The 13,941-nt window shown below is 42.1% G+C and overlaps 1 pseudogene across 1 annotated transcript in view; it reads left to right on the top strand.

The window, feature by feature from the left end:
* The first annotated feature begins 300 nt into the window (after window positions 1–300).
* LOC310922084 (ribosomal biogenesis protein LAS1L-like) overlaps window positions 301–13,941 on the top strand; it is a 40,129-nt pseudogene continuing 26,488 nt past the window's right edge. Inside the window, exons 1-7 of the transcript XR_014592774.1 lie at window positions 301–497; window positions 1,745–1,870; window positions 2,059–2,128; window positions 3,306–3,387; window positions 4,199–4,318; window positions 4,827–4,968; window positions 10,984–11,070. The product of XR_014592774.1 is annotated as a ribosomal biogenesis protein LAS1L-like (transcript). The remainder of the gene's footprint in view (window positions 498–1,744; window positions 1,871–2,058; window positions 2,129–3,305; window positions 3,388–4,198; window positions 4,319–4,826; window positions 4,969–10,983; window positions 11,071–13,941) is intronic.

Below are 13,941 nucleotides of genomic sequence, written 5' to 3' on the forward strand. Positions count from 1 at the left end.
GCTCCCCTCGCCCTGATTCAGGACACATCTCGCCGTCCCTCAGCTCCCCGCAGGACGCGCCTGTTCTGCACTGGCCCCGAGACCCTCGGGCCACAGCAGACGCTGGCGGCAGCCCCGCCGCACTCCGGCAGCAGCCGCGGGCCAGGCAGGCCTGAAGCGGCCGCACCCACCCGCAAGCGGCGGGCGCAGGAAGCGGAAGCGGCGCAACGCGGACAGGGCAGGACAGGGCGAGCGCGGGCAGGACAGGGCGGGTGCGGCCCGCGGGGTGGCGGAGCGAGGAGCGGCGCTGGCAGTGGCGGCATGGCGGCCCGTGCAGGTTTGGCCGGGCGCCGCAGGCGGCCGAGCGCGTCCCCGGACCTCAGGCAGCTGAAGCCGCTGTGGGCAGTGGTGGCATGGACGGGCCGGGCAGAACGGGACCAGGTGATGGTGGGGCTGTACTGCGGGAACAGCCGGCTGCAGGAGGACGCACTGGACCGCATCTCGGCATGGAAGAGCCGGTACGGGCCACGCGCCGCGGGCGGGGAGCGCGATGCGGCTCTCGGGACCGGCCCTCTGTGCCTGGAGCTGTCTGTGTGCTGCGCCCGGCGCTCGCGGTCCTGGGCCCTAGAGACGCCGAGGACCCAAGCACAGCTCCCCACCGGAGCGGCTCTGCCGCCGGAGCTGTGTGGGCAGGCCAGCAGTGCAGCCAGACAGGTGGCCCCATCTTGCAGGGCTCCTTCGTTGCAGGAGGCTTCGGGCACGAAGTTTATGCCAAGAGCACAGTGGCCCCGTGGGAGCAGGGGAGGCAGAAGCCCTGCATGCCCTCAACTTCTCGGGCTCATTTCTCGAGGCAGTGAGCATATCCAAGGCCCCTAAACTGCCTCTGCTGCATCCGAATGTAGAGAATAAATTGTTAGAAAGTCGATACAAAGTTCCAATGTTATAAGTTAATGAGGATAATGAGTTGTTGGTTGAATGAGTTGTTGTGTAAATTCCCTTACCGGCAGGTATGGCCCCCACTACTCCCCTCTCCTCCAAGATAGTGAACCACCTGAGACCATGAGGAGGAGGATGACGTCACCTAGTATGCAAATGTCAGATTCCCATGGGACTTAGGGGAGAGGGAGTTTGCCTAGTGAAGACCCCTAAAAACAACGAGCCACGACCCCCTGTGCAGGTAAAGAGCTGAAGTGACACTTCTGACCAGAGGGAACATCAGATGACATCAAAGCTCTAGTCAGGATCCCTTGCCTTCGTCACCCTAACCAGAGTGAGGCAGGAGTGACATGGGGACCCTGAACCTGAAACCAGCAGGCGTCTTCTTGGGGACCCTCATGAGGAAGGAAGACCCAGATCTGCCAGACGACAGAGCTGACATCCTCCTTCTCCATGCCGTATCAGGAGCAGCGGTGGTGTGCGTGCACACCACGGGCCTCCTTCCCAGACTGTTCCTAATAAAGCTGAAATCACTAAGGAGCTGGTCTCCTAGCATTCATCACACGTACACGAGACCCGCCTAGGTAAAGCATCTTGTGTATGTGCTTAGCATATCAGTATGTACTCATTCAACCTGTGCTTAGGAGTAACCGTGTAACCACTCTGTTCCAATAGAAGCCTTCTGGAAAGAGCCTCTGATGCTATCTCAGCATACCATTTCTTAGGCTTTAATGTACCACAGAGCACAAAATGTAGTGGGAAAGTTGCCCTTTTTACAGAGTGCATGTATTTGTGTGAACCTGCTCATCTGGTTTTCCTTTGCTTCCAGGTACAGTCCAAAAATGCCTCTTGCAGTGGACTGCATGGCAAAACTGATTCACTGTAAGGTCCTCAATTCATCTGGCAGATTGAAGTCACATGAGCTCATCCTCTCTTATGGGCTGGCTCTTGTAAGGTAAAGGCTCTCAAGGCCCTTGTGCTTTGAGAGAAAGACCTGGACAGATGTCATTATTCCACTGTCTGAGTTCACTTTGCATCTCTAGGACCACAGGGTTGTACAGCACATGGGAAATTTGTCTCTGGAGTTCCAAGTTTCTCTGCAGCTCTTGATAGTCATTTATCTTTTCTGTAACCTGCATGCAGATTTGTCAACTTGATCACAGAAAGGAAACAGAAGATGGTCAGCATTCCTCTGAGACAATTAGCCAGAGAGGTAACTATTTAGTAAGAGTTGCTTGATAATTTACATCTATACAGAAAGCATATGCATTGGTTATTAACAACACTGAGTGGATGAAATCGTGGAGGGTCATTCTTTTGTAACCAAAAAAACAGATATAGATGATTGTTTATTCCAGCTGCAAAGTTTTAAACAGGTTTATTGCAACTGGATCTAAAACTGTTCTTTGAAGTCACAATAAGAGTAACAAAGGCTGATGATCATTAAAGGTTTTTAAATCACATGTGATCAAAAGTCTTGATTTACATGTGTGTAGTCCCACTTGACATACTGTCACACATTTTTCTTTCTTTGCTACTGAGATAGGAAAAAGAGCTAAATCTGTGGTTTATAAACCCTAGTCTTTGACAAGCAAGGCTGTACATAAAAAACACTTACATTTGCAGGTATTTTCATCTTGTGTGTCTTTCTTCAGGTGAGCTTTTCCACTCGTGTGTGGAGGAGGAAAGGTTCAAGATGTAATTGTAGTAGCAGGACCAACTGAGTCCTTTTACTGCCAGCTGCACTGAACATCATACCTGGGACTGAACAAGTTTTGACAGTGAAGGACAGACAGTATTTGAGACTCTTCTGTATATGTTTGGGCCCCTGTGTGAGAATGATGAATTGATTTTTATTTTTTTCCTAGGTTTTTGAGAAAAGTTCTGCTTCTCACTTTTTAAAACTGATCAAGCTTAAAAGCAAAGGTCTTGCATAGTTAAAGGTAGTTGTCCTCAGGAAAGTTGCACAAAACTACATGCAAATTACCGTGTAAATTTCAGTATTATATATTATATTATTTGTATCTTTGATATATAGTTATCCAGAATGTCTCATCCATTTAAGTATAGTTTAACTGCTTCTCAGTGTCATTAAATTACATGTAACACCTCTGCCTAAAAAGAAATCTCTTGTTGCATCTAACACTGAAGAACTTAAACAGTAAAATGCAAGTTTGTATGGATCCTAGGCCACAGGAGGAGTGGCATCAGAGAGCTGGGGGATCTTGGCCCACTCTTGAAGTGGGAAACAGGGGAGCTACAGTGCAGGAGTGGCCAGGAAGGTGCTGTTCCCACCTGGTAGAGGCTCTCTGCAGATTTGCAGGGCTGCCTGCAGGTGTGGCCTGATGCAGTGGGAACAGAGGGGTCACGTGTGTTGGCTGTTGTTGCAGGTGGACATCCCCGTGTGGGTTGTGGACCTCCGTCATGAGCTGACGTACGGGAAGCTGCCACAGCTGGCCCTGTGCTGCAAGGGTGAGTGCCACCAGGGGCTGGCTTTGGGAGGGGTGGCCTGAGGCACACTTGGGGTGGCAATGCCAGTGCTGCAGACCCTGAGGGGAGCACCCCTGCCTCCGTTTGGGTTTGCTGCAGGACGGGCAGCACGCTTGTCCTGGCAGGGAGAGTTGTGATATCAGACACTGAGAGAATTTGCCACTGCCCTGTCAGGATAGCTGAGCTGTGTCCAGTGGTTCCAGGTTGTGGTTCCTCACAGGGACATAGGCTTTCTCCTACCCCTGAAAAAATTACTTGAAACAACAACAGCTGGTTGCAACAGTTTGGTGCTTTTGCTTTTTTACAGCACAGGAAGTTCGTCTTGGGGAAATAGGTAAAAGCTTTTCTTGATGGTTTAGTGATACCTAAGACTCTTTAAAAATTCCATTTGGGGAAAAATGTGGATACTGCAAGCCTGAGTGAACGACCAGTTCATAGCATTTGAAGAGATTCCTGGGAATTTTGTGTTAAAGCTTGAGAATCCAGTTAAATAATCTTAATCCAGTTAAATAATCTTCAGCATGGTTCTTAGATTGAATTGGGAAAATGCTGATGGAAGTAAAGGCATTTTCTTTCCATTCTATCTAATGTATGCATAGTGTAGTCCCTGCACAAAAAAAAATATATGTTATTGCTGTAGATGCTGTGTTAACCATGGTGATACTAAAGTACTGACTCATTTTCTCATTAGAATGCCACTGCAGGGACCTAGCTGCTGCTTAAATTTGACCTAGCTTGAGCAAGGTGCAGTGCCATAGCAGTGTCCATTTTTTTGTGTGCTTTTTGTGTGAAGAAGATGAGGATGACAAAGAAGAGCAGGAAGAGGTGGAAGCAAATGCAGAGTTGGACAGTGGTGCATGGGAGATTCAAACCCCGCAGCATGAGGCCAGTCAGAAACACAAGGAATTCCATGGTAGGTGTTCCTAGAACAGTAGCAGATACAAGGATTAGATATGCTAGAGAAAGCAGTTTAAATGTGTCATCTTCTAGCGTAAAGATATACCTTCAGCTCAGGTTTTGGGATTCCTCTTTGGGTCTTGGTGGATTTCTGGGGCTGACCTAGCATTCATCACACTATTACATGGAAGAATCCTAAAATAGGGAAAAAGAGCCAGCTCACCAAGACAGTCCTGCCTGAGGGTTTAAGGCACAGCCCAATGATATTCAGAAATCAGCTGGCAAAAGAACTGGAGAACTGGAAAAGCCAGCAACTGAGAATTGCTGCATCTAACCAGTAGCCAAGAATTGCTACATCCAACAGTTACATGCAACCCACTGTAAGTTTGTTCTGTGAACATCTGCAACATGTACCCTATGCCATGTTACTGAAACAGGGTAATGTTATTCTGAAAATGTTTGCTGTTAATCCTGGAATGTCTCTGTTCCTAACACTAACTGATAATGTATCTGACTGTTTGCAGACTGTGGAAGAAGCCTATTCCAGCAGACCAGACCTGAAGGATGTGCCAGACTGGGAGCTGTATGCAGACGAGAGCACCTCTGTCACCCTGATTTTCAGCCTTCTGTTTTTGTTTACATATTTCTATTGGAGTTTCTCACTAATTTAACATAAACAAAGTAGATTGTTTTCGCATTCCTCTCTGTGATGGACTGCTGGTTTGACCACTGGGGTCAGAGGGGTGTTCCTCTCGTCCCTCAATCCTTGGCCAAATCCCAAAAACTATATAAGTTGAAATTCCCAAAATAAACAGCCTTCTTTTCTCGCTTCTCAACCTGATGGGTGAGTGTTGTTCTTTCGTGTTGTGCTTGCGACACAGCTCCATGCGAGATGGCAAACAGGTGACAGGTTATGTAGTGACAACCATGAACCAGGTAACCAGGGAAAAGGCCTTGCCATCAAATGTATCATCACAGAGACCTGATCTGATTACATCATTGAAAGATCTAAAACTGAGCAAAGTCATCTGGAAGGAAAGAAGACTGGCAACTCTTTGAGGTAATAGAATTGAACACTCTGAACAGACCCATGCACTGCTACAGAATATTTGGGAATACAGAGAAGCAGCTTTTATGCATTGCAAAGCTCAGCAAAACAGGAAAACAACTCCTGAATTATTAATCATTTTGCTGATAAAATAGTAAAAGGGGCTGCAGAAAAAGGCATCTTAACAGTGGTGCCACAGAAGGAAATTGATTTGTCAAGGTTTGCCCCAAAGTGTGATTTAAAGGACCATCAGTTTTCTGGCACAAAGGCTGAAATCAAGGAAAGTGAATAGACTATTACACCAGAAACAACCCAAACATGGGCAAAAGAGTTGTGTTAAAAATAACAGAGGCAGGAGGTTTCCCTGGAGATTATTGGCAAATAGATTCTGCTGAGTTACCAAGCAAAGAAAGAAGCAGGTGTGTATTGGTGTTAGTTGACACCTTTAGTGGACGGTCTAAAGCTTAACCCTGTGACACTAACACAGCAAGGGAGGTGGTGAAAGTTTCTCAATCATATAATTCAAGAGATTTGGGGTTCCTTTGGGGTTGGTCCTCCAGTGATCAGGGAAATTACTCAAATGTTGGGAATTGTTTGGGATCTGTAAATTCCCTATGTGCCCCATATGAGTAGTAAAGCTGAATGTGTGAATGGAACCCTCAGAACACAGATTTAGTAAAATTTGTCAGAAACATGCATGACATAGGTTCAAATCTTGCCTATAGCCTTGCTGAGAATCTGCATGCAATCAAGGCAGAGACAACATGAATCCTTATGAAATATTGCATGGCAGGCCATATCAAATTGTGTATATTATGGGAGAAATCCATATGGGGGGAAAAATTACTTGCTGAGGTATTTAACAGATTTTAAGTTCCACTTTGCAGAAGCTCCAGAGATTCATCATGCTATCCAGAAAAATCTGCCCATCTGTTCCAGCTTGGAGACTGAGTCTATATTAAATGGAAAGACAGTAACTTTACAAGCTAAGTGGAAAGGGCCATTCCAAGCCCTGAGTACCCTCACTGAAACCAGAGGTGCTGGCAGAGAACCCTGAATTCACTGCTCCAGAGTTAAGAAGACCTCTGTTCCTGAAACAACCAGAAAACAAAGACTGATACCAATCAAGATGATGTGATTTAAATTGTTCTTTTGTGCCTCTTATCTTCACAGTTGGTAACCATGATTCAGATTTGGCCCTAAAAATTTGCATGTAGCTCTAGTCCAAAATGTATCCAAAAACTCTTCATAAGAACAACTTCTCAGGGGGGTGTTGGGTATAAAAATTTGGCCTGGTAAGATTTGCCCCTAGATAAAGATCAGGCCTGTGTCCATGGGGCTGTGATTCCAAATATAATATTTAATAATATTAAGGCTATTGACAAAACAGAATGGCTCTTAATTTCCTATTAACCACAAAATCATTAACACTGGTTGTTGTTCTTATGCAGATCAGAGTGAAAGAATTGCTAAGGATTTGGTTGAAATTTGAAAGCAAACTCATTCTACACCAGGTAGTTCTCAAAGGAGCTCACTGAACCTTGAGTATCTTCAATACATTCACATCATGGTTACCAAACGGAGCCTGGATAAAAAAGTATTCATAGTAGCTGTAGTTATAGTTGGCATCTGTATAACAACTAGTAAGATAGCTGGTTGTATAAACCGGTAGTGTGGTTAAATATGGAGTAGAGACTAAACAAGATAGAGTCTTGTTAGTCTCCAAAGAAACAGGGGGGAATTATGCTATTTAGATTTTCCCTTTTTTTCTATGTTCTCTATATTCTTCACACATATATTTGTAGCTCTGTAGCCTATTGTATTAGTGACTAGTTTTCCCAGTACTTTTCCATGGCCTTTCCTTAAGCAGAAAGACAAAATTCTGGAGCTCCAAGCCCTGGGAGGTACAAGGCCTCAATGCTATCTTGGTTCTTCCTGGGAAACCAAGGCTGAGAATAACTCTTCGAGATACATTCTCATGGACAAAGTACAACTAGTGCTGAAGGGGGGGCTCCAGAGAAGGGGCTTGACACGGGGTGGGGGGGGGGTGGGGGGAATTGCATCACCACTTGTCCTCCTAATTGGTGCTTTTTATCAATTATGCTAATTTCCTAAAACCTATAAAAATGTACTCACCCCTGGGTGGGGTGAGCTTTTGTGGACATCTTTCCATAACTGCCTCTGAAGGCCTTCAAATAAAGATCCCCTTTTATATTACATCCTTACTAAAATTATCTCAAGTTTCATTTACAGGTTGGGAAAAAGGCAGCATTATAGGCAATTATCTCTTGTCCTTAATAAAAAGGCAAAGAGCTGGAGATTAGTAGCATTTTGCCTGTGTGTATGCACACCTTGAACTACTAGATTTTCATACTTATGATTATTTTAAATAGAGGTTACAGGAATACCTTACAATTTACATATGCATATCATAATAACAAATATGTTGATATGTTGCAGCTCAACAGGAATTAATCACTGTCATCAATTTATTTTTGAATGTTAAAATTAATTATTTTCGCTACATAACAAATGTGGTAGCTTAGCATATTTAATTTTCATTTGCTGTGTCAAATGTTGCATGACTGTAGGAAAATAGGACAAAATGGGCTTTTTAGAAAATTTTCCTATTTAAGTTGGCCATTTGGAAATTAAAGTGACTCCAAAATTTGGTGCTTTTAGAAAACTATGATATTCACAATTTGCAGTCACAGTTTAATAGTATTTTATATAGTTTCATTAAGACTGTCCTAAGAGCTTCCATACTTAGCAAACAACACTCATATAAGCATCAAATCAGTGAAGATGTATAGCATAGATATTGATATAGCTTCCATAAAAAGTCCAAAATACATATAAGTGAAGGAAAAGAGGTATATAAAGCTTTAAAAGCAGCTGCTTCTTGATACAAATGTTTGACATTAACAGTGCTTACAATATTGTGCTTGCCGAGGAGTGAGGAATCTTATTTAAAAGGAATACTTTCATTTTAAGATTTTTAAAATGAATACATGTTCAAATAGTCCTTGTACTTTTTAATCTAATAAATTAGATATGGTCTAAATTAAGATCTGAGCACAGATCCACAGCTCATTTGTAATTTAGAGACATGTATAGTAGTATTCACAGAATATGTGCGAAGTCAAGCAGCATTTTTAACAGAAGTGTTAAAATGGTAGATCAGGCTTTTCAGTCCCTTGATAATTAGAGCCATATAAATTACAGCATTTTGATTCAGTTTATTGATTTTTTTTTCTTATCTTACTATGCAATGTTAGTCTCAACACATTCCTGAGAAGTCGCAACACTGTCATTTTGATGAACAGAGAAACCTTAAATTTACACAAATCAAAGGCCTAATATTGTATAGTCTTTTATCAAGTGAAACTCAGTACAATGTCAGGAAAAATATTTTACTTTTTCTACTTATGGCTTCTCTGAAATAAAGCACTAATATACATTAAATCTAAAGTACTAGCTGTTTACACCAGCAGTAAACACCTTGTCCTTACAATTAATATTGAAACAGCATCTGAAAAATAGCCTGCTAGCTATGGTTAGTAATAAAATTTAGAACCTTCCTCTTTTCTGAGTCAATTCAGATAAAGTACTTTAAAAGAAAAACAAATTTGCCATTTCTGTTTCTCCATCTGTCTCTCTCCCTCCCTTAACCATCTTTGGAGAAGAACAATAAGGAATGTGACTTAGCATTCTTCTATTACAGAGGCAAAGGACAAAGGAAGATTTTCAGTGTTGACTCACCAGTTAAGATAAATGTAATTGTTACCACCACCCAACCCTGAAGGGGATGTTCTTCCTTGACAAATGCTGATGGAACACTTGTAACAGTAGGAAAAGTTCAGTTGTGCAGAGCGGGCTGAATTTCAGGAATTCATACACCAGAATATATAGAACTGGAAATTACTTTAGAAATACCACTAGGCTTTACCTTTATGATCTACAGTCTATATTGTAGTTCTTGTCTACACTGAACAGTGATGGAAAAAACCCACCATATGCACACACAAATAAATACAGATAGACGGGTATGCCCATATATACATATATGTGTAAGTTCTAATTCTGTCAGTGTATCACTCAATACATTTCACAGATCAGTTCAGAAAAGTGAAATAGAGCTCTTCCTTCCCAAATGCTGCACTTAAAAGTTTGGTTGTTCTCCTTCCTCACCAAGCTCTAGCCCACTGTTCCTGAAATCCTTTTACCACAGTTGGCTCAGTTTAAGAAAGTTATGAATGCTATTTGAGAACTATGGAAATGCAGGGCACTGCCAATGATGCAAAGTAAGCCCCTGAGTTAGCAGATCCAGCAATTTTCAAACATCGTGAGAATATCATTGAGTGGGTATGAAAAACTAGATTCATGAAATCATGCAATGGACTCTTCACCAAAACACCTAATTAACTAGAACCTACTTGTTCATGGCTCTCCCTAGAGGTATGAAGAAGCTGATGGGCTCATCATGACAGCTGGAAAAGGAATTGGGTGGGATTTTTTTGAGAGAGGAATTTGTTTGTTTCTTAAACACGGATCAAATTTACAGTGCACCTCAAAAAAATAATTGCACCTGTGCAGAGGGGAACAACATTCTGCAACACAAAGGCAAGAAAGAACCATAATGACAAACAAAAATATGTAAGCATTGTCATGCAAGAAAGTAATTGCGCAAGTACTACCCTAAGGACCTAAGTTTCTCACTTTCCTTTTCAACATTGCCAAATGCAAGTTATTGGTGTTTGGCTGGATTATTGAACAAGAATCAGAGAGTGACAGTATCCTTCAGCAATGACAAGACATGGAGCTGAATTAGATTCAACAGCCAGTCCTTACTTCCCAGACTGTGAAAAGTAATGAGGACAACTCTGCCTTTTTTAATGGTCTTTTTATTTCAGGAAAATTAGATTAAATACTGCATTTTTAGTGATCACGACCAAAAAAAAAAAAAAAATCCAACCCAACAACCTTAAGAAGAACATCCCATAGAAAAAGCCTCCTACTCTGCTTTTGAAAATGAAAACATGACCTGATGGCGGAAGGTTGGGGGTTTTTTTGGGGGAGAGTTGTTGATCTGTGCTAATGAGCAATGGTCCTTCAGCCAGATGGTCTCCAAGGTGTTGTCCCAGAATTAACGATGCTCGCCCCAAGGCATATACCATCTTCAGTGTCTTCAAAATCTCCCAACAACCCTTTAGAGATTTTGATTTCACAGTAACCTTTAGAATTCTTAAAAATTGCAGGGTAATACTTGCTATTTTCTGTATTATTTAGGTTTCTATTACTACAGAGCCTCTAGGACCTAGTGTGTTGAAACTTCCTTATTACCATATAAATTTGCATGGAGATCTTGACCTGCTTTGAGAAATCTAATTGGTATAACTGCAGAGGGGAGAGAGTATCATGTTACAGATAAGAGCTATAACTCCTGATGTTTTCAATATAAATATATATGCCATACAAGAACAGCATTACCAGATCTCTTGTTCGAACAAAAAATTCTCCATTCCCTCCTCACAGTTCCAGGTATTTGGCAGTCAAACTTGTTTCAGAATTGGTGCAAGTGGTGTTTTGATACATAAAGGAATAAGTGGCAGTAATAAGTCTCTCTGCTCTAGGGAGACAGTGTCTGAAGCTCTTCTCAGCTATGGCTTTCTCATCCTAAAGATGAGATTGTCTCAAGCTGCTAAATATAAAGTATGAAGGTGACTGTTTTATGCATCACCGAAGTAGAAACTGCATAGCTAGTGTTATGACCTAATCTGTTCTTTATTTCTCATTATAATGAAATCGTTAATTGGCTGCATATTTTTTGTATATCTGTGTTATCTGTCTTGGTATAGAGAGACAGGTATCTGCCAGGGAAGATTGGAGTCCCCCTTGGAATGTAAACTCCTCTCTCCCTCCCTTTCCCAATTATTATAAATTTGCAATTAAAAGGCTGTCAGGCAATGATTTTGGGAATAGGTATAGCAGTTTTTTACTAGGGATATTAAAAATACAATTGTTGTAGTACAAAAGAATAAGCAAACAAACAAACAAGAAATCTTTGAAAAACCTTTGACAAAGTCAGAAATAAAACCTAACTCCCTGTTGGTCAGGGTGTTGGAAACAGTCCAAAAGTAAGCCCTCCTGGAGTGGCAGATGTGGTCCTGTTGGAAGCAGAGATGATCCTGTGGAGCCAGGGGTCCAGAGATGGGTCCAGTCTTCCTTTGGGAGTCACGTGGGAACACTGGAGTGCCTGGTGGCACTTGTGGCTCCTTTTTATCTAGGTGGAAATGGTTTGGCTCCTTCTCCCTGGGTGGAGCATCTCACAATAGGATGATGAAATGTGTCATGCCATTGGTGAGCTTTAATGGTCCATTAACAGAAGATATTCCCATGGAGGTACTGGAAGAGTGAACAGAGATAAGAAACACTTCTCCATCCAGTTTTAACAGCTGGCTTGGGAGGCAGTGAAAGACTGAGCAGAGATAAAAGCCAATGCCCCACCCAGTTTTTAACAGCTGGCTTGTTATCAGAGAAGGCAGTTCCCCTCTCCCTTCTGGAGTTACAACAGATAAAGAAAAATCTCCCCCTCCAAGCTTTGGCCACCTCTTTGTTTTGGTCAAGTACTCTTTAAGTATCCAACACTTAGTCTCCTTGGTAACTTATGGGGAAAAAATTCTTTAAAGTTAAAAAGGAACAAACCTAACCCCCAACATGAGTACTTAAACATCTTTTGCCCTGTTTTCCAGAACCCCTTATGGCCATGCTTAGCTATTGCTTTTGCATAAATTTCTTGGAATGGAAGGATAGTTCTTCAGCACTGAATATCTAGCCAAAACATCTTTCAAAGCTTGCATCTCTACCCTTTTCTGCAACAGTTGCTGATTTCAGGAACTCCCTCTAGTTTCTCTTCTACACTGAAGATTTGGAAAAAATCAAAATGCATGGGGTTTTTCCAGCCTCACTCACCAGCTGTATCTTAGTTCCAAGATGCTGCCCATATTTGTAAAGTTGCATTTATTGTTTGAAAGAGAACTAAGCACCTAGAGGGAATGAAAATAAATAAATTCCCTATTTCACAGCTGTTATATATAATGTGTCGCGGCCGAAGGTGAAGAAGCGAGACACATCAATATGATGAGTAGGCTAATGCTTGCTTTATTGTTGCGTCCGTGTGGACTCTTATACAGTTTTTTGCTTCCGTGCACGCGATCATGCATTTTCCTATTTGCTATAAACATATTGCACGAGGCAAGCATGCATAAAGCTCTACTATTGATTGGTTGGCACTCGCCTAGCATAATTCCTGTTTGCGGTTTTTAGATGCTGCCTCCATATGTTTTTTCTCAACTTCTGCTTAGCTTTGCATGACTGTTATCTAGCTAGCAGTTTCAAGGTTACTGTGTCCTTTATATCTTTCTGTAAGCATTATTAACTGTTAAAGCCCCAACAATAATGTATACATAAAGTAATTCATGCTTGGAAATTAAAGAATCTAAAATTGGAGGTTTGCAAGCTGCAACCAGGGAAAGCTGATTTGCAGGCGGCTCCGAGGAAGAAATACAAATTTACAACAGAAAAGAGCTGCTGCAGACAGAGATGAGTCGTTACCAGGGCTGGGTCGGGCCGAACCTAGGTGATTCATACCTGATATGTATCTGGGATATGACAATCAGAGACATCATGGATGTGCATCCCAATGCCGACTTCTCGGAAATCTAATCAATCTCTCATACCTGCCCGGAAAGCAGTCTCGGAGAACAAAAGTCCCAAAAGAAGACACATGAATATGCAATCTGAGCAAAAGTGGACAAAGAACCCTGCCTTAGGGGAAATAAACTGTATATAAACTGGCCCCTCAGTGGCTGGATTTGTGAATGGGGAAGGTTCCGTGCGATAGAGGCCAAACACAGGTTCTCCCAATACTGATCCCGGGATCGGTGTTGTACTTTTTATTGTGGCTTTCCGTGATCGCTGTTTGTGGCAAAATAAAATTTATTTTTGATTATTAATCTGGTTATTTCATTTATAACAACAGCCAAAGAACTTTCCAAGAAAGATTCTTGAACTTCCATGACTATATAACAGAAGAAAAATTTAAAAGCTTTTTGATTTTATGTTGCTTTGCTCAATGAACCTTCTATTTGCAGTATATTTTTAGATAGAATAGCTCTTAATTATGTGTGAAATAAGCTGAAACTGGAAAGGGATTAGCAAAACAGGTAGATCTTCCTGTGTTAATAATTTCCTTGTGCTAATTATCAAATTGCTACTTATTTTACTTGTGTAGCATAAGAAAGATATTAGTTTCATGTTATAAATGCAATGGCAAATATCGGATAAATAAAAGACAATTTATTAATAACAAAATATCGAGCACAAGAAAAATGAGAAAACCACAAATTAGGAGAATATCAGCGCCGCGCTGGGTGGATAGGGGTCCGCACCGCGGTACAAGACTCCCAAATCCACGTCGATGCAGCTTTCAGTCCAGCATTTTATAGGGTTTTTCTGCCCTTAGGCAGTCCAGGTGTCCAGGATGGGCTGAATAGTCCGAATTTCTTTTCGATGGCCTTCCTGGATCTCGT

Source organism: Zosterops lateralis (genome assembly GCF_965231275.1).
Source record: "Zosterops lateralis genome assembly, chromosome: W".
NCBI lineage: Eukaryota > Metazoa > Chordata > Aves > Passeriformes > Zosteropidae > Zosterops > Zosterops lateralis.